The sequence below is a fragment of the Mytilus galloprovincialis genome, chromosome 3 (genome assembly GCF_965363235.1).
Source record: "Mytilus galloprovincialis chromosome 3, xbMytGall1.hap1.1, whole genome shotgun sequence".
NCBI classification, from domain to species: Eukaryota; Metazoa; Mollusca; class Bivalvia; order Mytilida; family Mytilidae; genus Mytilus; species Mytilus galloprovincialis.
In genome coordinates this window covers 108,306,297-108,329,430 of record NC_134840.1, presented here as the reverse complement: position 1 = coordinate 108,329,430, position 23,134 = coordinate 108,306,297, and the positions used below count along the sequence as shown (strand labels likewise).

The following is a 23,134-nucleotide window of genomic DNA, read 5'->3' as shown; positions in this document are numbered from 1 at the left end:
TGTCATGAAAATAGCATGTTCATAAATTCGGATAAGACGAAATGTATAGTTATAGGTACAAGACAAAGGCTGCGTTTAAATCAAGCAGAACCAGTTCTAACCATTGAGAATAATATTCTTCAAAAATCATCAATTGAAAAACTTTTAGGTGTTAGAATTGACTCTAATCTGTCCTGGACAGGCCATATTAATTACTTATGTTCATCAATTTCATCTAGACTTTTTTTACTCTCTTAAATCAAGAAATTTCTAAATATTGATCTAAGAAAATTATTTTATAATGGTTATATTCTCCCACTGATAGATTATTGTTGTATTATTTGGAGTGGTTGTGCTAAAAATGAGCTAGTCAGAATAATAAAATTGCAGAAAAGGGCTGCAAGAATTATTTTAGATGCTGATCCACTTTCATCATCAGCTCCACTGTTTAAACAGCTTGGATGGATGATAGTAGAGAACAGAATCTCATATCACAAATCAGTTTTGATGCAGAAATGCCTTAAGAATGAAGCCCCTGTATATCTCACTGAAAAATTTAAAGAAATGCCAGAAATAAACCAATATTGTTTGAGAAATGCCTCTTGCAAAAATTTACAAGTTCCAAAAGCCAAAACAGAGCTTTATAAGAAATCTTTTATATATTCAGGATCTATTTTATGGAATAACTTACCAATATCCCTGAAAAAATCAACCTCAAGTACAAGCTCATTCAAAAAAGATTTAAAAAATTACTTGATGGAACATTAAGAAGCTGTGCGTTTTTTATATGCATAATAATTTTCACACACTTACTCAAACTTATGATATTGTTAATGCCAATACTATACATGTCATATATGAATTTGTAACTTTTACCTGTTTTGAAAATTGTATATTTCATAACAATTTTTTATTTCATGATTCATGTATGTGTGTCTGTTTGATATTTTGTAATTGTTTGTTATATTTCATTGTATTTCATGAGGGCCTCAGGGAAGATTAGCTTTATAGCTAACTGTGTTACCCTCTTTAAATAAAGAATTATTATTATTATTATTAAAATTGAACTTTGTTTGATTTGGGGTTCTTTGATATGCCAAATATAACTGTGTATGTAGATTCTTAATTTTTGGTCCCGTTTTCAAATTGGTCTACATAAAGGTCCAAAGGGTCCAAAATTAAACTAAGTTTGATTTAAACAAAAATTTAATTCTTGGGCTTTTTTGATATGCTGAATCTAAACATGTACTTAGATTTTTGATTATGGGCCCAGTTTTCAAGTTGGTTCAAATCAGGATCCAAAATTATTATATTAAGTATTGTGCAATTGCAAGAAATTTTCAATTGCACAGTATTGCGCAATAGCAAGAAATCTTCAATTGCACAGTATTGTGCAATAGCAAATATTTTCAATTGCACAGTATTGCGCAATAGCAAGAAATATCTAATTGCACAATATTGTGCAGTAGCAAGAAATTTTCAATTGGAGTTATCTTTCTTTTTGATTATGGGCCCAGTTTTCAAGTTGGTCCAAATCAGGATCCAAAATTATTATATTAAGTATTGTGCAATAGCAAGAAATTTTCAATTGCACAGTATTCAGCAAAAGCAAGAAATCTTCAATTGCACAGTATTGTGCAATAGCAAGAAATTTTCAATTGCACAGTATTGCGCAATAGCAAGATATCTTCAATTGCACAGTATTGTGCAATAGCAAGTATTTTCAATTGCACAGTACAAATGTATTGCGCAATAGCAAGAAATATCTAATTGCATAATATTGCGCAATAGCAAGAAATTTTCAATTGGAGTAATCTTTCTTTGTCCAGAATAGTAGTTGAATCAACTTAAATCATTGTTTTATACAATATACAATGTATATTCACTTTTACTACCAACTGATAAATTAAAACAATCTTTACCATTCAGTGATAACAAGCACTTTTTTACATTTTAATATTTTATGATGTATTTAAATGAGTAGTTATTGTTGCAAACTCCATTAGAAATTTGAATTGAGATCAGTTTTGGAATAAGGGATAGGGGGATGTGAAAAAAAATTGGGGGGGGGGTCAATTTTTCTCATTTCAGATTTCATAAATAAAAAGAAAATTTCAATTTCTTCAAACATATTTTTGAGAGGATTAATATTCAACAGCATAGTGAATTGCTCAAAGGCAAAAAACAAATTTTAAGTTTATTAGACCACATTCATTATGTTTCAGAAACCTATGCTGTGTCAACTATTTAATCACAATCCAAATTTAGAGCTGAATCCAGCTTGAATGTTGTGTCCATACTTGCCCCAACCGTTCAGGGTTCAACCTCTGTGGTCGTATAAAGCTGCGCCCTGTGGAGCATCTGGTTTTATGTGTATTAAAATGTAAAAATCAAGTGGACAAAAAAAGACACATAAAATTGAGAATGGAAATGGGGAATATGCCAAACCCAAAGAGCATTGTTTTATTTTTGTCAGGGTCTTTACTTATTTTATAGGTCATAAGAATCATAGCCAGAGAAATCTTTGAGAATGTTCTTAAAATCCACACTATGGCCAGCTCATCAGACATAAGTACTGACATCTTCCTACAGAATCTGACAAAGAAACTCATCTTCCATGTCAGCTGGTCAAGCAAAGGAAAATATGGGATGTTAAGTAACCTAGTCCAGATTATAGGGACAGACCTTGTTTTACAGCAGACCTCTGATCTCTCAACCATGATTCTGTCACAGATGAGTGAGCATGCATTAGCCTGTCATGTAAGTACTTTTTAAATATTGAAAAATAATGTGCTCCATTTTGAATAGATTCATATGCAGCTGCAATAAAATTGAATTAAAAGACTATGTCTTACAGCCAACCACCTCCAACCCCCTGAACATACATTGGCCTCTCTTGCAAAAAGCATGCAGATATATGAAAATTGAAGTACAAGACTATGTCTTACAACCAACCACCTGAAAATACATTGGCCTGTCATGCAAGTAGCATATAGCTGCATGGAAATTGAACTACAAGACTCATACCCATAGCCAGGGGGGTTCGGGTGGTTGGGACGAACCCCCTGTGAAAACAAATAATGACTGTTAAAGTCAACATTCTGTTCCAATTGTGACTGTTTAAGTCGAGTTTTTGAGGCCAAATAACCCCCCTCTGGAAATTCCTGGCTACGGGCCTGAGACTATATCTATTAACCAACCCCCTGAACATACATTGGCCTCTCTTGCAAGTAGCATGTAGCTGCATGGAAGTTGATGTACAAAACTATGTATTACAACCAACCCACTGGACATAGTTTTGTACATGTCCCAGAAATTACTTTGAGCTAAAAATAATAAAACAAATGTATCATGAAATCTCTTCCCTAGCAATTAAGAGTGGATATCACCAAATGTGTGCATGTTCCTGTTTTCAGTCACCTTCTTTATTGAAAATGAATTTCAGTCCCCAAATTTGTTGTCCTATTTTCCAACAAAGTTAACTTAATCTTTATATAACTCATACAGTATTAAAGAGCTTGCAGCTGGTACTCAGACTTTATAAAACATCAACTGTGTCTTATCAGAAAGTTTATGAACCAGGGTTATGTCAAAGATCTTCTCATCCTATTTCTAAACAAGTTCACCAGAAGATACAAAGACCTTGTTGATAAATCATAAATATTCTGTATCAACTTCACAAATAACACATGACAACTAAAATAATATATATAGTTTGTCTGTCCACTATTGTTTGTAGTTGTTTGTCTGTGTAAAAATGGTGTTCTTTTAAAAACCGTTTGTAAGAGATTGCTTTTCAAATAAATTCTTTTTAGATTGTTACGCCCCGGTGATTTGAAAGCTGATATTTTTACTGTGGTCTCCATTCCACACTTGATCGATACACGCAGATGTCCGTTGTTGTGTTCAGATTCGTATTTTACAGAAGAAATAGCTGACTTTGACCTTATATTATATACTGACTTCTTTAAATCTATATATTGACTTTATTTGTGTGTAATTGTTCATTGTTTGTATTTGTTTATACTTAGTTTCAGTATAACGCGCCAAATGTAACGTTACATGTTCTTGTTTATGAATAACTTGTATATTACGTCAAACGTTGTATAAAATACAGAACACATGTTCCTACGTTGAGATTCTCTCCAACAACCTCCATGCAGTTAGCAGTCTCTCTTAAATGCAGTGCACCAAGTAGATTTGCTGCACCAAGTAAAGTTGCTTGGTGAAAGTATTTAAATGCAGTGCACCAAGTAGATTCCTGCACCAAGTAATGCAGTGCACCAAGTAGATTTTCATGCACCAAGTATGAGTGTTTTTAGAAGCAGTGCACCAAGTAGATTTGCATGCACCGAGTACGCTGAGTATTCAAGTTGAATGCAGTGCACCAAGTAGATTTGCTGCACCGAGTACGCTGGGTATTTGAATGCCGTGCTCCAAGTAGATCTTCTTGCACCGAGCAATTGTTTTATTAAACTTGGTGCAATTAAAGCACCTTGCCGTATTACTTATTGTATATAATTATTAACGTATTTTGTTTCTTGAACCGCTGTATTTGATGTATTGTTTAAATAGAAATAATACAATTAATGAACTTCCATTATGATCTTTATTATTACTTCCTTCACCGGAGGCCCACAAAAGGAACTACGGGTGTATATCCTGACAAGAAAACCCCGGAACGTTACATTGGTGTCAGAAGTGGGATCTAAAAATTTTAAATTATTAAAAAAAATAAATTATCTGGTGAAGTTTGAAAAAGAAAATCATTTTAAAATGGATGATTCCTTGCAGTCTGATATAATTCAATTTAATCCTACTGATAGATCATCAATTGCTAGTGATGATACAGTGGAGAATATTACACATGCAGAGAAAACAAGTTTGCAGAGTTCTTATGAATCTATTCAAGCGGCCCATCAATCTTATAGTTTACCAGCTATTTCACCTGCAGTAGGAGACATATTTGAATCACTCACAAATCAAATAAGAGATACATTTCATATAGTGACACAACAAAATGCAGCAAATCTTTCTATGATAGAAGACAGATTTCAAAATCAAATCACACAGTTAGAAAATCATTTGGAAGAACAAATATTTAATTTAAGAGAAGAGTTTGATAAACAAAAGTCTAAATCTGATCAAATTCAATATGAAAGATCAGAAATTATTGTTCCAGAAGCTGATATCATAAAAACACATGCAGTACCTTCAAATTCTGAAACATGCAGTTATCAAAACTACAATAATAGTCAAAATACTAGGGGTAATACTAAGAGTGCTGGAGAGGTACAAATGTGTCATACTTAAACATTTCAGAGAACGACTTCGATATGACAACAGGATAACTGACTGTCAAACTGGAGACCGCATTGTGATAGTTCAAGGTCCATTAGAGGAGCCGATTCCTAAAAACATACCTATCGGTAAATATAGAGGAACCGTGCTATACAGAGGTCAAAATGACAGCATTGCAAAATGTAGCAAATGCATGGAATTGGGGCATCGCGCTTCGCAATGCCAAAATGACTGGAAATGTCGAAATTGTGGTGAATCTGGACACAAACAGATAGATTGCACCAAAATTGATTCAGCTGAAGGCGAAAGCATACCGCACAACAACGCAGAATATAATGAAGATGATACTAGTTATCCATCACATCAGTCAAACTCAGAGTCAGATAACAATGACGACATGAACGACGATGAGATGCAACATCCATTAGGTGAAGTACAACCAGATGACTTGTTTAACTGCACTATAGACCAATCACAGTCAATCCTCACAACTACCACTGCAGACAAAACAAAAGCAGCGCCACAAAACATTGATCCACCAGCAGCTAGACCTAAAGTTTTTCCGGCACGTAAATCAGGCCCAACAGGCTCAAGTAGGATATACGGTACTATAGTTCCGGCTTTTGCAATAAATTCATACGCGTATGTATTCATGAGTAATAAAGTTAAAACTGTTTAAATTTTACATTAAACTGAAATAAATGAGTGATTTACAGGTTGACAATTTTAAAAACGTTATGGTTGGAATAAGTGGTTGACAAGTTGACAAGTCGACAGGTTGACAATTTAAAAAATGTTATGGTTGAAATAAGTGGTTGACAGGTTGACAAGTCGACAGGTTGACAGGTTGATAAGTTGATAATTTAATATAATAACAAGTAAGTTCTGGTTGACAAGTCGACAGGTTGACAAGTTGACAAAATGACTGATTGAAAAAAAGATATAAAAGTGATAACTCAATACTTGTAAAAAAGGTTAAAAACTGAAGTTAATTTTATTTTATTTAATGGATGATGTACTTTTATTTACTTGTTTAATTGTAAAATTAAACCCTTCAACCTGTCAACCTGTCGACCTTAACATTTGTCAACCTGTCAACTTGTCGACCTTAACATTTGTCAACCTGTCAACCTTAACACTTATCAAACTGTCAACCCGTCGACCGTAACACTTGTCAACCTGTCAACCTTAACACTTGTTGACCTATATAGTGTCAACCTGTCGACCTGTCAGTCTGTAAATTTATGTTCACATACACCGATTTACTTCTAAAGTTAAACTGATTTATTACTTTGTTCTTCCGAAGGAACTACAGTACCGTTTATCCTACTTGACCCGCCCAACAAACAAACACGCTAATCCTGATCATGTCAAACAAAGCAGGAATACAGGTCAATCACAAATGACACAATTTATGCAAGTCACAAATCAGGAATCCCGTTCAACAACAAAAAATGAAAATAAACAAGTCAATACGCCAGGAAAATCAACATCGGGACGTGGCACCAGTGACATCTACTGAACAATTACACGATAGAACCCGTAATAATGCAAACAAAAGATCAAAAACCGCTTCCTAGACGTCATGCCAATTAAAGACCAGAATACAATACAGACTTATTCTTTTTAATATAAAATCTAAAAAAAAACTATAAAAAAAAAAAACCTCATGAATTTGTACATATCTATTTTTAGTTTTTTCACAAGTATATATGTAAATTTCGATAGCATCTTCTCATACTGTTTGTTATCTTCCATAAAGATAAATACTCAAAGTCATTCAACTACTTGTCACTGGAATGGTCACACCATTCATCATCAAATAATATCAAACCTAAAAGAGAGAGAAAAATTCTATTTCAAACAAAGCTTAAAAGCAAAACAAATTCAGTCTGATTTTGTTCATTATATTCATGACACGTACAGAATTTACTGTCTTTTTGGCATTTACTGTCAGCTCATTATTACAATAAATTGGAAAACAACTATTATTCACTATTGTAATATACTACAGAATTTATTTTCAATTAAACAGCTAACTTATGTTATTGTATATACCTGTATATTTATTTTACACAACTTCTCGTCTTTGTACATATTTATCTTTTTAAACTGTTATTATTGTAAATTTTACTTTTCAAACTCTGAATGTAAGTGCACATTGTATTGCATGTCAAAGTTTGTAAACAAAGTCACCATGATGACCCATATATTGACACATGAAATAATGTACATAATTTTTTGTACCATTAGAGAATGTTGTGCAACTATTGAATTGTTTAATTACTCTTTATTAAATGAACTGTTTAAATGTCATTTAAACGAATGCTTAAATAGCGAACTAATCTGTAAAAGGCCTACCACTTTTGTAAACATAAACAAGAATATCTCCGACATCCACGTTGTAGACTATATACATATATACCACGTGATTGTTTTCGATCTAGGTCAGAAACAGGTCATGATACCTGTCTATAAAAATAGATTGGAAACTCCCCAACTTTCCGAAAATAATATAAAACAAACTTACCTATCGTATGAAAATTTGGAATAATCTTCACATTTGTTCTATTAACTGCAAAGGACTACAAAAAGCTGAAAAAAGAAAAAGATTAATAAAATGGTCAAAACAGCAAAAATGTGATATCATATTAATGCAAGAAACTCACTTTGTAAATAATATGTCAACCCAATTAAAAAATGAATTTGAGGGACAAATTATATTAGGTAACGGAACAAGCAATTCACGAGGTGTTGCAATTTGGATAAAAAAAACACTAAATTTGAAATTAATTGATAGTTTTGAAGATGAAGAAGGTAGATTTCTACTTGTAAATATAGAAGTAAATGACAACATATTAACTATAGTTAACTTATATGCACCTAATAACCCACACACTAGAAATAACTTTTTTAAAAACATTAAATTATTAGTGGATAAACATAGCATAGGACAAATAATCATGGGAGGCGATTTTAATGACATATTAGCTCAAATAGATTCAAAAAATAAATCTAAACAAACAAAAAATAAAAAACCAGTCTGTAGCCTCAACAAATTAATCAAATCATTAAAAGTTATAGATGTTTGGAGAGAGAAAAACAAACATAAAACGCAGTTCACTTGGTGTAGAAAAGATAGATCTGAAGCAACAAGAATTGACTATTTTTTAATAGGACCTGAAGTTTACAAAAACTCCACTTCATGCGACATAAGACCTATAGTTCTGCAACATACTGATCATAATTGTGTTTCATTAAAAATAGATATAAATAGAGGTCCTAAAGGCAGGGGATACTGGAAATTGAACAGCAGTATATTAGACAATGAGGACTATGTGAAAACAATTTCTAATTTGATAACTCAATAATGTACTTTAACATCTAACACATGTTAAAAAGAATGAAAATATATTATTCAATATTGTTTAATGTACACTTTTTTTCTTTACTTCTTCTTTTACTATTTATTTTATTTTGATTTTGACAACTTTGTGTTGTACACTCTGATGTTGTGTATAATCATGTTTACCTGGGTAGTTTAGATATATGATCTTAGTCTAAAATACCAGAGTTTTCAAATAAGTTAAAACTTCGATTATGATTCAAAACATCACGAAAATTATGGTCAACTTACCTTTTAAATTAGACAAATTGTCTAGAAGTATTATGAATTAAATTTATCCAAATCACAAAGATGATGATGGCAAAATAATGCACATTTATCTGATATTAAAAACCACTATCAGACGGAAGTGAAATTCTCCGGTAAACATGAAATCATTTAAAATATTGTAATATTGTAATGTAACATCAATTTACTTTTATTAGATATTCTCCCTGGATACCTAATAACTAATATATCAGGAATACTTAGTGCAATGCTGTACACTAAGTAAATTGTTAACAGCAATAGAGTGCAATAAAATATATTATCCACGTTAAAAAAAAAAAATTAAAAAAAAAAAAAATACTAGGGGTATGCAATCTCATCCAAGTTATTATGCTGGTGTTACTCCAAAACACAAAGTTAATATGAAACCACAACCTTATGATGGTACTGATGATATAGAAGAATATCTCAGTCAGTTTCAAATTTTAGCTGAAGTTAATGGTTGGGATTATAATACAATGTCACTCTGTCTAGCTAGCAGTTTGAAAGGTGGCGCTAGAGGCCATTTTGAATGAATTAAATGAGTTTACAAGGCGAGATTTTGATAGCCTAGTTGATGCCCTTCATAATAGATTTGGTTCAGTTCATAGGTCTGAGATATTCAGAGCTCAATTACAGACTAAAGTAAAAAAAAGATGATGAATCTCTATCTGCATTCAGTCAAGATATTAAAAAATGACTCGCTGTGCTTATCCTGGTGTCCCTTCCTCTGTGACTGATAAACTGGCTTTGGATCGGTTTATAGATTCATTAAATGACCCTGAAATGCGTCTTAGAATACGAGAGTCAAGGCCTAAAAATATCAATGAAGCAGAAATTTTAGCTATAAGATATGATACTTTTAACCAAGCAGATAGAATCAGGTATATCATAGCTTGACTAACGCTGTCGCTGGAATGTCTGTTGACTCAAAGAATAAATGCTTTCGCTGTGGAAAAAAAGGACATGTCAGAAAAGCTTGTCCTTATAGAGACTAATTCTATAAATATTGTTTTCGTTTAATTTGTTTTATTTATTATGTTTTAAACTGTTTAAAATATTTATTATTGAATGTGATGCAGAAATATGCTGAAAAGTAGAAACAAAAGCTCGCTGAATTGTTCAATTTAGTTGTTGGTGTCTTCCTGTCGTTGATCTAATGCTGTCGAAGTAAAATTTGCAAGAATTAGTAGTAGTCCTAACTACCGCTACCCAATAATAATACACGCAGAAATTGTTAATGTCTCTGTAACTACCCGATGCGGAAATAATAGCATAAGTCAAGCTCCATGAGTAAAAAATGAGGCCATGGAACCAGACAAATTTTATGCTATTGTATCTGATGTTAGTTACATAGACTAAATACAAGTCAATGAATGGTTTGTTAGCAATGCTGTCGCTGATATATATTCATGTTATCATGAATTGGTAGAATGGTTTGCTGTTGTATTTTGTAAGTTATCCTGTGACGAAAAAATGTCTGTGGAAAACTTATATATTTTAAGGGTTTTACTTGTACATCCTGTGATGAATATCTGTGGAGTACCGGTGATTTTGTATGTGTATTTTCTGTGATCGAGTATCTGTGAAATACCATATTTTAGGAGCAGTATAGTCCTGTGACTGGTATATTGTCTGTGGAATGCTGTTGCTAATGTTGTTTTTGAAGTCGGTTCCTGTGACAAAAGAATGTCTGTGGAAGACTTATATATTTTAAAGGTGTTACCCGTACGTCCTTTGATGAGAATATCTGTGGAGTATTGGGGAATTTTTAGTATGGTCCTGTGACTGGTATATTGTCTGTGGAATACTATTGCTTATTTGGATATCGAATTGTAATATCAGCGACTGGATTTAAGTATATATTTTGTTTATGTGCAAACCATAACAAGAATTGTACATATAAACTGATTTTAACTAGACTTGAAGCGGCGAGTCAACCATTTAATGAATATCACTAAAGAAACTTGTACAGCTTTAACATTTTATTGAACTTTGATATCAACAAAGAACTTTTTATCTCACCACAAGAGGGATATATGCTATCAAATCATATTAAACATTTTACAGAAGACAATGAACAGGAAGAGGAAGACGGTCTGAAGAGTGGTAATACCTGCATGGTTGAATGATGGATTATTATATTTCTATTTCTATGAAGTGTTTCTTACTAAACATTATTGTTTTATCTTACACCAAAGAGACTTACGAAGTGAGACTTTTTGTGTTTATTTTATATTACATTATGAAATGACATCTGCATGACATACATACTCTCATATTTGAGGACAAATCCTTTTTCTATAAGGTAGGGGGTAGTGTTACGCCCCGGTGATTTGAAAGCTGATATTTTTACTGTGGTCTCCATTCCACACTTGATCGATACACGCAGATGTCCGTTGTTGTGTTCAGATTCGTATTTTACAGAAGAAATAGCTGACTTTGACCTTATATTATATACTGACTTCTTTAAATCTATATATTGACTTTATTTGTGTGTAATTGTTCATTGTTTGTATTTGTTTATACTTAGTTTCAGTATAACGCGCCAAATGTAACGTTACATGTTCTTGTTTATGAATAACTTGTATATTACGTCAAACGTTGTATAAAATACAGAACACATGTTCCTACGTTGAGATTCTCTCCAACAACCTCCATGCAGTTAGCAGTCTCTCTTAAATGCAGTGCACCAAGTAAAGTTGCTTGGTGAAAGTATTTAAATGCAGTGCACCAAGTAGATTCCTGCACCAAGTAATGCAGTGCACCAAGTAGATTTTCATGCACCAAGTATGAGTGTTTTTAGAAATAATACAATTAATGAACTTCCATTATGATCTTTATTATTACTTCCTTCACCAGAGACCCACAAAAGTAACTATGGGTGTATATCCTGACAAGAAAACCCTGGAACGTTACAAGATCTTGTTCCAAAAATGTTTGAAAATGAATTTGAGGTAATCAGCATTAAAAATTACTTTTAATATTCTTTGAAATAAGCATTCAAAACCAGAAATCTAACTGATGTAGTAAAATAAACATCAGGGGGAGGGTTGAGATCTCATAAACATGTTTAACCCTGCCGCATTTTTGCGCCTGTTCCAAGTCTCTGGCCTTTGTTAGTCTTGTATTATTTTTAATTTTAGTTTCTTGTGTACAATTTGGAGTTTGGTATGGCGTTCATTATCACTGAACTAGTATATATATTTGTTTAGGGACAAGCTGAAGGACGCCTCCGGGTGCGGGAGTTTTTCGCTGCATTGAAGACCTGTTGGTGACCTTCTGTTGTCTGTTCTATGGTCGGGTTGTTGTCTCTTTGACACATTCCCCATTTCCATTCTCAATTTTGGAAAAAAAAATATTTATAAATAAGGACAAATACTGGTATGTGTCTCAGATAGTATCATACTCTAAGCAATAGATAAACTATATTTAGTGTATGAAATGATTGTAAGGTGTACAGGAAAATCTGTCATATGACCTTGATCTCATTTTCATGTTTCATTGATCAATGTTAAGTTTTAATGGTTGTGTCTGTTTCTTAGATACTATAAGCAATATATCAACTATATTTGGTGTATGGTAGGATTGTAAGTTGCACATGTCTGTCTGGCAGGATTCATCTGACCTTGACCTCATTTACATTAATGATACTGTGATCATTTTAAGTTTTTATAAATGTGGATTCATTTATTTTCGTGGATTGATTGTTATTCAACAAAAAATAATGAATTCACAGTATACTTGTAGTAAAACTTCATATTACAACATCAGTTCAATAGTGATACGTAAAGCTAGCGTGACATTTCAGCATGTGCACTCTGGCTCCCACAGTCACTTTTCAACTTATATTTTAACTGAATAAGTATAGCAGGGTATCCAGTTCAACTAGTTTCATTTCCTGTGTGAAATCAAACATAGATTATTTAAGGAATGACTGTAATATTTTTTCTGTCTTTGAAGAAATAACATAAAAAATGTGGTGCACACTGAATAACCCTAATAGCGGGTTATTTAACAGTGTGCACTCCACTTTTTATGTCATTTTGAATAGACTGACAAAATATTAGTTATAATTTAATTCTGAATTCCATTTTAAACCGGCGTAAATCATGAAAAAACGTTGATGATTTCATGGTCACATGACAAAATTGTGTCTATGATATGATAAACAAAAGAACGTCAGCCAATCAGAAGACGTGTTACATCCAAAATTAAATTATTGGAAGACGTATAACAATTGTCCTGCATTTATACCCTGCCTCCATGACCCAGGGTCATATACCACCGAGTTAATCTATACAGAACATGGTTTAACATCAAGGAATTGGACTACTTGAGTATAATTGTTTCCATGATGTCATTTTTGTTTTACTAGTCTACTAAGATAATAATAGTGGATATGTATGATTTTAGCTAAAATTGAAGTTGTTGTTTATAATGAATGATTTTAAAAACTGGGAATTTTTAATATTAATGTCATCAAAGGAGGAACATCTTTTACTACAATGTCTATTTGAAAAATCACCCACATGGTCTGTATAAGATTTTTTAATATAATATCTTTGAAAACAGGAAACTAGAAAATTTGTCATAAAAAATATATAAAACATTACAAACTATATAAATTGTATCAGGAAACCAGAAATTGGTATTATGAGATAAAATCTAAGATTTTTATCATGACATCTCTGAAATCAGGAAACAAGAAAAAAATGTCACAAGTTATCTATTTGAAAGATCAAAAATGAGTTTTTATAATGAAAATTCATATTTTCCTGACCAGAAATTAGTACTTTGAGCTAGAGAATTATCAGATTTTTATCATAAATTAGAATAGAAAACCTGCAAATATGTCAACTGTAATGGAAATTAGTTTACAGAAATTTTGCCAATTTTACCCAAAATTTATGCTGAATGGTGGTAATTTCAATTGCAACCCCCATTCCCTTGAAATCAAGGTGGTTGTCCTCTAAAGTACAATAAGATTTTGTTGATGGAGAAATTAGCCAGTAAGGTGGGTTTTTGCTCCATTTTAAAGAAAAGAAAGCTCATTACATAAGTAGATACTTTTCCACATGTAGTTCCTGTTGTGATGCTAAATTAAGTACAAATTCTGTAGTCAGAAAAATAGAATAACAAAAATACAAAACTGTCCCATGATGGCCATCTGTGTCCCATTTATTTTTAGTTGATCAATTATGACTTTAAAAATTCAGTGAATAATTTATGAATTGAAAATGCAGTTTAATTTTGTAAATACACAAATATATCATTATATAGAAGGATGATCAGAATACAGGCAAGGGAAGTAATTAAAATCAGTAAATCAGAATCCAGTAACTTGAACAGTATATATTTTTGCATTGTCATAACCATATGCATCACAGCCTATGTACAGTATTCCTGTATTGTCAATATCTAAAGAGTATGGGAAATTAATACCTAACTGATCCTTAGTGTTCATGTAATGAATACACTGTCCTGAAGTGTTGAGGATATGAATCATGTGATTATCAGAATCTGTAACTATAATATTGTCTGATTTTGCAGACACTAAATCTCTAGGTTTGAATGTTGTTGGTTTTTTTATATCTAGATTACCACTATATATCCATCTTATGCCTTTTGTTTTATCTAATGCCACTATCCTACCACTTCTCTGTTCATCTAGAGTATCAACAACATAAATATTATAGTCCATGTCCGTTGTTATTCTTCTGGGATTGGTTAAGAGAGGTTTCCCTTTTTCATCAATGTGGTACACTTTTTCCTCTCTACCATCCATATTCATCACGATGACTTGTCTTGGTCCATTGACAGGGAATGCTTCTGTCTGCTCTCTTACACCAACTACGATTTTATGATCTCTTGTTACATGGACAGCAAGGGTTCTTAATGGGGTCACACTGTACCATGTTTGTTTAACTTTACTGCTGCTATACGGAAGTATTTTAAGGTTAGATTCATTTGTAGAAAGGAGTAGGTTACCAGATGGAAGTAATGCCATATAATAAACATCTAACTGAAAGGCATGCATCTTATGTAATGATTCATTTGTCAGTTTCAACTTTTGTAGTTTATGGCTCTTAAATTGACTAATCCATATTGATTCACCACAACCCCAGATTAAATTTTCAACAAGTGGAAGTGTTGTTTTGTATTGTCTTATCACTTTAAATTCAAATTGTTTTTTGTCATCACTAGTTTCAACTAATGATCCAAAATAAAAATCTTCTACTACCGGTACTTGTTTTCCTGGTACAAATTTTGGTAACTTTTTAAATGTAGTTTTGACATGTTCAACGCTTTGATTTCTTGAAGTTTTTTCCTGTGAATGTATGCTGAAAACTTGATTAGCATTATTTGAATTTAACGCATGTCTTAAATTCTTCTTTCTGAAGTCTAACTCTTGATCAATCTTCTTTGATCTGTTTTCTGCATCTTTCACTGATTCCATCAGAATTTCTTTTCTCTGATTAAGGTCTTTTAAAAGTTTATTGGTACGCTTTTCGACTTCATCCTTTAAATATTTTTCTTGTGTCAGAATTTTCTGCTTTTCTAATTCATAGTTTGAATCTTCTGTAGATTTGAAAATTCCAATTGTAGATAACACCTTCCCATTTCGTACTAAATTTTGGTCAATATCTGAATTGAAGATTTTTACAGTTTTCATTGTTTGTTCATATCCTTTAGCTAATTCAATCATCTTGTGTTTGTCATGTAATTTTATAATACACAAAGGACAGACAACTACTTCACAAAATTGACAATATAAGAAACAGTTTTGGCCTGCATGAATTCCACACGGAATGTTACTAAAATCTAGTTTTTCCTTGGTTTGTTGCTGATAAGTAGCAATGTCCTTAATGTCTATGATGGTATGCTGGTCGGTCGATTTCACTTTCTTATGAAGTTTCTGACATTTTGTACACAAGAGAAAGTCACACTGTATACATTTCCATTTAATTTCATTAGATTCCTCACACATCTGACAGGCCAATGGAACTTGTCCCTTCTGGAACAATTTGGAGAAGGCCATTATGATGATGAGCAATCCTAACTAACAGCTGGGACAGACTAAATTGATGTATCAAGAATGTCATATGATTATCTATTGACTTACATAAGCAAATCAAGGTCATTTTACTAGTACTGATAAACATCATCTATAAATATAGATAACACTAGAACACACCCGTGATATCGCGGGTCAGTGACTGAATTAAAGTATATAACTATGTGTAAGCCTTATTTTAGTATTGGTATTGTCATCTGATTAAGTCATGCCGATTATAAGATACACAGTTTTTTCTGCTTTCAAAATCTTTCTGTTAGAACCCGTCAACATGGAACTTATCAATTATTAGTAATATTAATTATTTGGAAAACAAAAGTTCCTGGAATGGAGTATTGTAAATAAAGTTGAATTCTTTTATTCGCTGTTTTACGTCATGCCCGCTCACAAATTGAAAACTGTATCGGATTCAACCCGGAACTTGTTAATTATTGGCAATATTAATTATGTGGAAAACAAAAGTGTCTGGACTGGTGTAATTTTTAATCTACACCATTGTCCTATATTAGTTATATATAAAGTTGAATTCTTTGATTTGTCGTTTTTACCTGATGACGGCTGACAAACTGGACCTCGCTATTTTAGTTTTATAGATAGATGCATTTTGTCCTTTCATCTAATATGTTATCAGTTTGAAACTTATTTGATACTTTATTGCAGGTTCTCCTCAACAACTAGAGTATATGTGCATTATTTGTTGTCTTTTCAATGCCCTGCCTGCAAGGTAATGGGTATATAATTTTCTGTCAGTGTTTCTATTAGCTTTGTTTGACCTTCCTGTATCAGGTTAAAGTTTTGGTTTTAGGTACCTTAGCATAAAGTTGTAGTCTAATCAATTTGTAATTCAATACACATGACCAATAATATATTGAAAAAGATACCAAGGATACATGCATACACCTGTTTATTGGTGAAGGTTGTAAGTTGACATGTAGGTGTCATTTGGTTGCTCTCTCACTGATCCTTAATTTACTGAAATCATAATGGAATTAAATAACCCTCTTTAATATACACATCCTGGCTATTGGCTGGTAACTGTGGATTCATTCATTTTTGTGTATACCAATTTTTGTGGTTTGAGGAAACTTGCATATTCGTGGATATTTATTTTCGTGGTTTTGGCAAAGTATGCATTCCTTTCTTTAGAAGATTTGTAATTCATTGAACATTAAAATTCGTGGTTCACCTGTACCCAAGAAATCCACAAAAAATGGTTTCCAATGAATATTAATGAATCCACAGTAATTTATAATAAAAATTTACAATGATATTACTAGCCTATATCTCTTTAAATCAAATTCAAGGGATTCAATAAATAATGACAGTTTTTAGGTATTGCCTATTAGTTTCTTAACAGACAGCGCTTGCTATTTAAGTATATTTTCTCATATCCATTCAATCTTAGTTTTCAACATGGGATATGCTTTATTCCTGAAAACAAATGCTGATACTAAGAAATAAGATTTCCAATGTATCCCTCTTGGAACTACAAAATAACAAGTATTTGGTTAATCACATTACTTCTTTACTTGTGAAAAATAGAATAAAACATACTGGACCCTACTATTATGATAAATAAGGGAATGTTGACTGTAAGAAAATGTGAAAGCTCACATTAACAAATTTTTAAAAAATTCATTGTAATCATCTTTTGATAAACAAGTTATACTAAATAAATAATAGTTTCAGATAAAAACATCATACGACACATTTAATTTGATGAATACTGTCTGAGAAACAGTACAATGATAATGGAAACCTGCTAACTAAATTGTAACTGAAGAATTTCTTAGCCCAAAGTTTGTAATATGTTTTATTCCAACAAAAGTATAATGTACTTGTGCTATATTAACCACATTTATCAAAGAACTGTGTTCATTAAGGATTTAATTTAGTTCCAGCTCTCAAAAACAAACATAGGGGTTTCAAATTTGTTTTGTGTAACCTCAATAATGAGTAACATTGTTTTTTAAAATGCAAAACGTAAAATCACAAAAATACTGAAATCAGAGGAAAATTCAAAATGGAAATTCCCTAATCACATGGCAAAATCAAATGATAAAACACATCAAACAAACGGACATCAACTGTCATATTCCTGACTTGGTACAATGCCCCATTGTTATGCCCCATTTATGGGTGTTATGTTTTTCGGTCTGTTCATTTGATTATCTGTTCATCTGTCTGTCCCACTTCAGGGCTAAAGTTTTTGTTCAAGGTAGTTTTTGATTACGTCCAATCAACTTGAAAAAGTAGTACACATGTCCCTATGATATAATCTTTATTTGTAATGCCAAATTACAGTTTTCACCTCAATGTCAAAGTCCACTGAATATAGAACATGATAGTGCGAGTAGGGTATCCATGTACTATGGACATATTCTTGTTGGGATTTACCTTCATCAGTATTGGTCAAGCACAAGCACATGAGAGTCAATGATGTAAAACACATAAACATGTGAAGAGATACATGAACAAATTGGACCTCATATAAGCCAATTTCTTCTGATGTCAACTTTACATGAGAGAGTTGGAACCTTTATGATTTTATATAGAATCAAACCATCAATCATTCTATGAAAAAAAGGAACACTAGATTATATGTCAACGAGTCAGGAACCCAAAACACAATGAAAAAAAAACAATTTACATCTACTGAGGTTTCAACCATACAATTTATTTTGTAAGTACATAAATAAAAGGATATGTGTATACAGGAAATGATTAAAATCAGACTCCAGAAACTTGAACAGTATATATTTTGGCCTCATCAGGTTCACCTTTATATGTTTTACAGCCTATATACAGTGTGCCTGTATTGTCAATGTCTACAATTTTTTACAATTTTTTGTAAATTTTTGTATCTTTTACAAAAATCTTCTACTCTGAAACTACAGAGGCAAATTTACCCATACTTGGTTAAAATCATTATAAGTGTACCTATTTTAAAAATATGTCTGATAACTCCACCTTCAAATCATCATGGACGACATGGTTAAGAATAGAACAAAGGGGTAAAATGCAGTTTTTGGTTTATATCTCACTAAAGCATTTAGAGCAAATCTGACAGTGGTAAAAATGTTCATCAGAATTAGATTTAGCTGCCCTGAAATTTTCAGATGAATCCGACAACCCCTTGTTGGGATGCTGCCCCTGAGTTTTTGCCAGTTTGTTAGTTATTATCTTAGATATCATTATAATACCTACTGTTAATTATGATTTTAACCTTATTTTAAATGATTTCCAAAGCATCAGTAAATACAGATGAGCGACACAGGCTCTTAAGAGCCTATAAGTATTATAATATCTTTGAAAACAGAAAACCAGAAAATTTGTCATATGGAAAAATATATAAAACATGATAAACATCACAAACAAAATTGTATAAGGAAACCAGAAATTAGTATTATATCATAACATCACAGAAATCAGGAAACAAGAAAAATTGTCAAATGTTATTTACAAAATTAATGTAACAGATCACAAATAAGTTTGTTTAATGAAAATTCATATTTTCATGTCCAGAAATTAATACTTTGAGCCAAAGAATTATAATATTTTTATCATAATATAGGAAACCTGCAAAAATGTCTAATATAATGAAAATTAGTTTGCAGAGATTTTGTCGATTTTACCCAAAATACATGTTGAATGGTGGTAATTTCATTTGCAACCCCCATTGCCCTTGAAATCAAAGTACCAGTTAGGTGGCTTTTTGCTCCATGTTAAAGGCCTCACTTTGACTTTGTGAAGAAAACAGCAATAAAAGCACTGATTAAAGAAAGCACATTACATAATTAGATACTTTTCAACATGTGGCTCCTGTTGTGGTGCTTATGAAATTAAAAATTCTGTTATTCGTCTCCTACCGACGAGGTCAAAGGGGACTTTAGGTCTGTCTGTCTGTCTGTCCATCTGTCAGTCCGGCAAATCAGTTTTCCGCATTTTTATACGACCTCAAAAATTGAAATTTTGTGGTCGTATATTGGTATCACGTTGGCCTCGTCGTCGTCCGTAGTCGTTGTTGTCCGAAGACATTTGATTTTCGCACTCTTAACTTTAGTAAAAGTAAATAGAAATCTATGAAATTTAAACATAAGGTTTATGACCATAAAAGGAAGGTTGGGATTGCTTTGGGTGTTTTGGTCCCAACTGTTTAGGAGATAGGGGACAAAAAGGGCCCAAATAAGCATTTTTCTTGGTTTTCGCACAATAACTTTAGAATAAGTAAACAGCAGTCTATGAAATTTTAACATAAGGTCTATGACCACAAAAGCTAGGTTGGGATTAATTTTGGGAGTTTAAGTTCCAACAGTTTAGGAATTAGGGGCCAAAAACAGGTCACAAAATAAGCATTTTTCTTGGTTTTTGCACAATAACTTTAGTATAAGTTAATAGAAATCTATGAAATTTTAACACAAGGTTTATGACCACAAAAGGAAGGTTTGGATTGATTTTGGGAGTTTTGGTCCCAACGAATTAGGGGCCAAAAGGGGACAAAATTAAACTTTGTTTGATTTCATCAAAAATTGAACTATTGGGGTTCTTTGATATACCAAATCTAACCTTGTATTTAGATTCTTAATTTTTGGTCCCGTTTTCAAATTGGTCTACATTAAGGTCCAAAGGGTCCAAAATTAATCTTAGTTTGATTTTACCAAAATTGAATTCTTGGGTTTTTTTGATATGCTGAATCTAAACATGTACTTAGTTTTTTTTATTAAGGGCCCAGTTTTCAAGTTGGTCCAAATCGGGGTCCAAAATTAAACTTTGTTTGATTTCAACAAAAATTCAATATATTCTTTAATATGCTGAATCTAACCATGTATTTAGACTTTTAATATTTAGGACCGGTTATCAAATCGGTCTACATTGAGGTCTAAAGGGTCCAAAATTGAACTTTATTTGATTTCATCAAAAATTGAATGCTTGGGGTTCTTTGATATGATGGATCTAACCATGTATTTAGATTTTGGATATTGGAATACCACAAAGGGATGGTAAGAATTGTCTTTGGGAGTTCTTGCTCAAACCGTTAAGGAATAAGGTGCAAAAAAGGGGGGAAAAGGGTTTCCAGGTTAATTGGCAAGTACAAAACATAATTTAAAAGCAGTGTAAGGTTGGTAATTAAAACTCATTTTAATAGCTCACCTAAACTGCTCTTAAATTATGTATATTGGAAATTTGCCAAAAACTTTAATTTAATGAACTTCATTGGAAATTTTCCAATATAAAATGTTGCATTGGAGTTATCTTTCTTTGTCCAGAATAGTAGTCAAATCAACTTAAATCATGACTGTATGACATTTTATATTTCATAATGTATTTAAATGAGTAGTTTTTGTTGAAAACTCCATTAGAAATTTGAATTGAGATCATTTTTAGAATAAGGGAAGGGGGAAGTGAAAAAAATTGGTGGGGTTCAATTTTTCTTATTTCAGATTTCAGAAATGAAAAAGAAAATTTCTTCAAATATCAAAGGATTAATATTCAACAGCAAAGTGAATTGCTCAAAAGCAAAAAAAAAAAACATTTTAAGTTAATTAGACCACATTCATTCTGTGTCAGAAACCTATGCTGTGTCAACTATTTAATCACAATCCAAATTCAGAGCTGTATCCAGTTTGAATGTTATGTCTACACTAGCCCCAACCGTTCAGGGTTCGACCTCTGCAGTGGTATAAAGCTGCGCCCTGCAGAGCATCTGGTTTTACTTCGTGCTCGAAGATATTGATTTGATATTTGATGTATTAATTGTTTAATCATGACAAGTTCCAGATGAAGTTTAAATTTTATTCCGGTCTGATGATTTTTATGCAGAGTTATGGTCCTTGAACTTAGAAAATTCACTCAAATAATCAGTTTTCCGCACTTATTTTCGTCATGCTTGAAGATATTGATTTGAAAATTGGTATCTAGTTTTATCATGACAAGTTACAGATCAAGTTCGAAGTTTGTTTCGGTCTGATGATTTTGTGAAGAGTTATGGTCCTTGGAAAATTCACTCAAATAACCAGTTTTCAATACTTTGTTTTATCATGCAGTTTAATTTTGTAAAAACACAAATATATAGAGGGATAATCAGAATACAGGCAAGGGAAGTAATTCAAATCAGTAAATCAGAATCCAGAAATTTGAACAGTATATATGTTGGCTTTCTCGTTATTATATGAATTACATCCTATGTACAGTGCTCCTGTATTGTCAATGTCTACAGAGGATGGTAACACAATTCCTAACTGATCCTTAGTATTCATGTAATGAATACACTCTCCGGAAGTGTTAAGGATATGAATCGTGTGATTATCCTGATCTGCAACTATAATATTGTCTGATTTTGTAGCCACTAAATCTTCAGGTTTGAATGTTTGTTCCTTGTTTATATCTGGATGACCAATGTATATCCATCTCACTCCATTGGTTTTATCTAACGCCACTATCCTACCACTCCTGTGTGTATTGATTTTATCAATGACATAAATGTTATTGTCATTGTCTGTAGTTATTCTGTATGGTGAGGCAAATATCGGTTTTCCATTGTTATTTGTGTGGTAGACTTTTTCCTTTTTTCCATACATACTCAACATGATGACTTGTCTTGGACCATTGACAGGAAATCCAGTGGGTTGGTCCTCTCTTGTACTCACTAAGATTTTATGATCTCTTGTTACGTGGACAGCAAGGGTTATAAAGGGATTTACACTGTACTTTGTTGGTTCTACTTTACTGCTGCTACAGAAAATTATTTTAAGGTTTGATTCCATGGTAGAAAGGAGAAGGTCACCAGATGGTAGTAATGCCATGTTATAAACATCTATTTTAAAAGTATGCATCTTTTGCAAAGACTCATTTGTCAGTTTAATTTTTTGTAATTTATGGCTGTAAAAATGATTTATCCACATTTGTGTATAACCACAGCAGACTAAATTTCCAACTAATGGAAGCTTTGTTTTGAATTGTTTTATCACTCTCAATTCAAATTGCTTTTTTTCATAATCAGTTTCAACTAATGACCCAAGATAGAAATCTTGTACTTCTTGTTTTCCTGGTACAAATTTTGGTAACTTTTTAAATGTAGTTTTGACATGTTCAACGCTTTGATTTCTTGAAGTTTTCTCCTCTGA

The 23,134-nt window shown here is 32.2% G+C and overlaps 1 long non-coding RNA gene across 1 annotated transcript; it reads right to left on the bottom strand.

The window, feature by feature from the left end:
- Positions 1–6,915: 6,915 nt before the first annotated feature.
- LOC143069744 (uncharacterized) lies at positions 6,916–9,221 on the bottom strand. Its single transcript, XR_012976474.1, has 3 exons — positions 8,918–9,221; positions 7,811–7,875; positions 6,916–7,114 (listed from the first exon to the last, which is right to left on the bottom strand). It is a non-coding gene; the product is annotated as an uncharacterized LOC143069744 (long non-coding RNA).
- Positions 9,222–23,134: the final 13,913 nt, after the last annotated feature.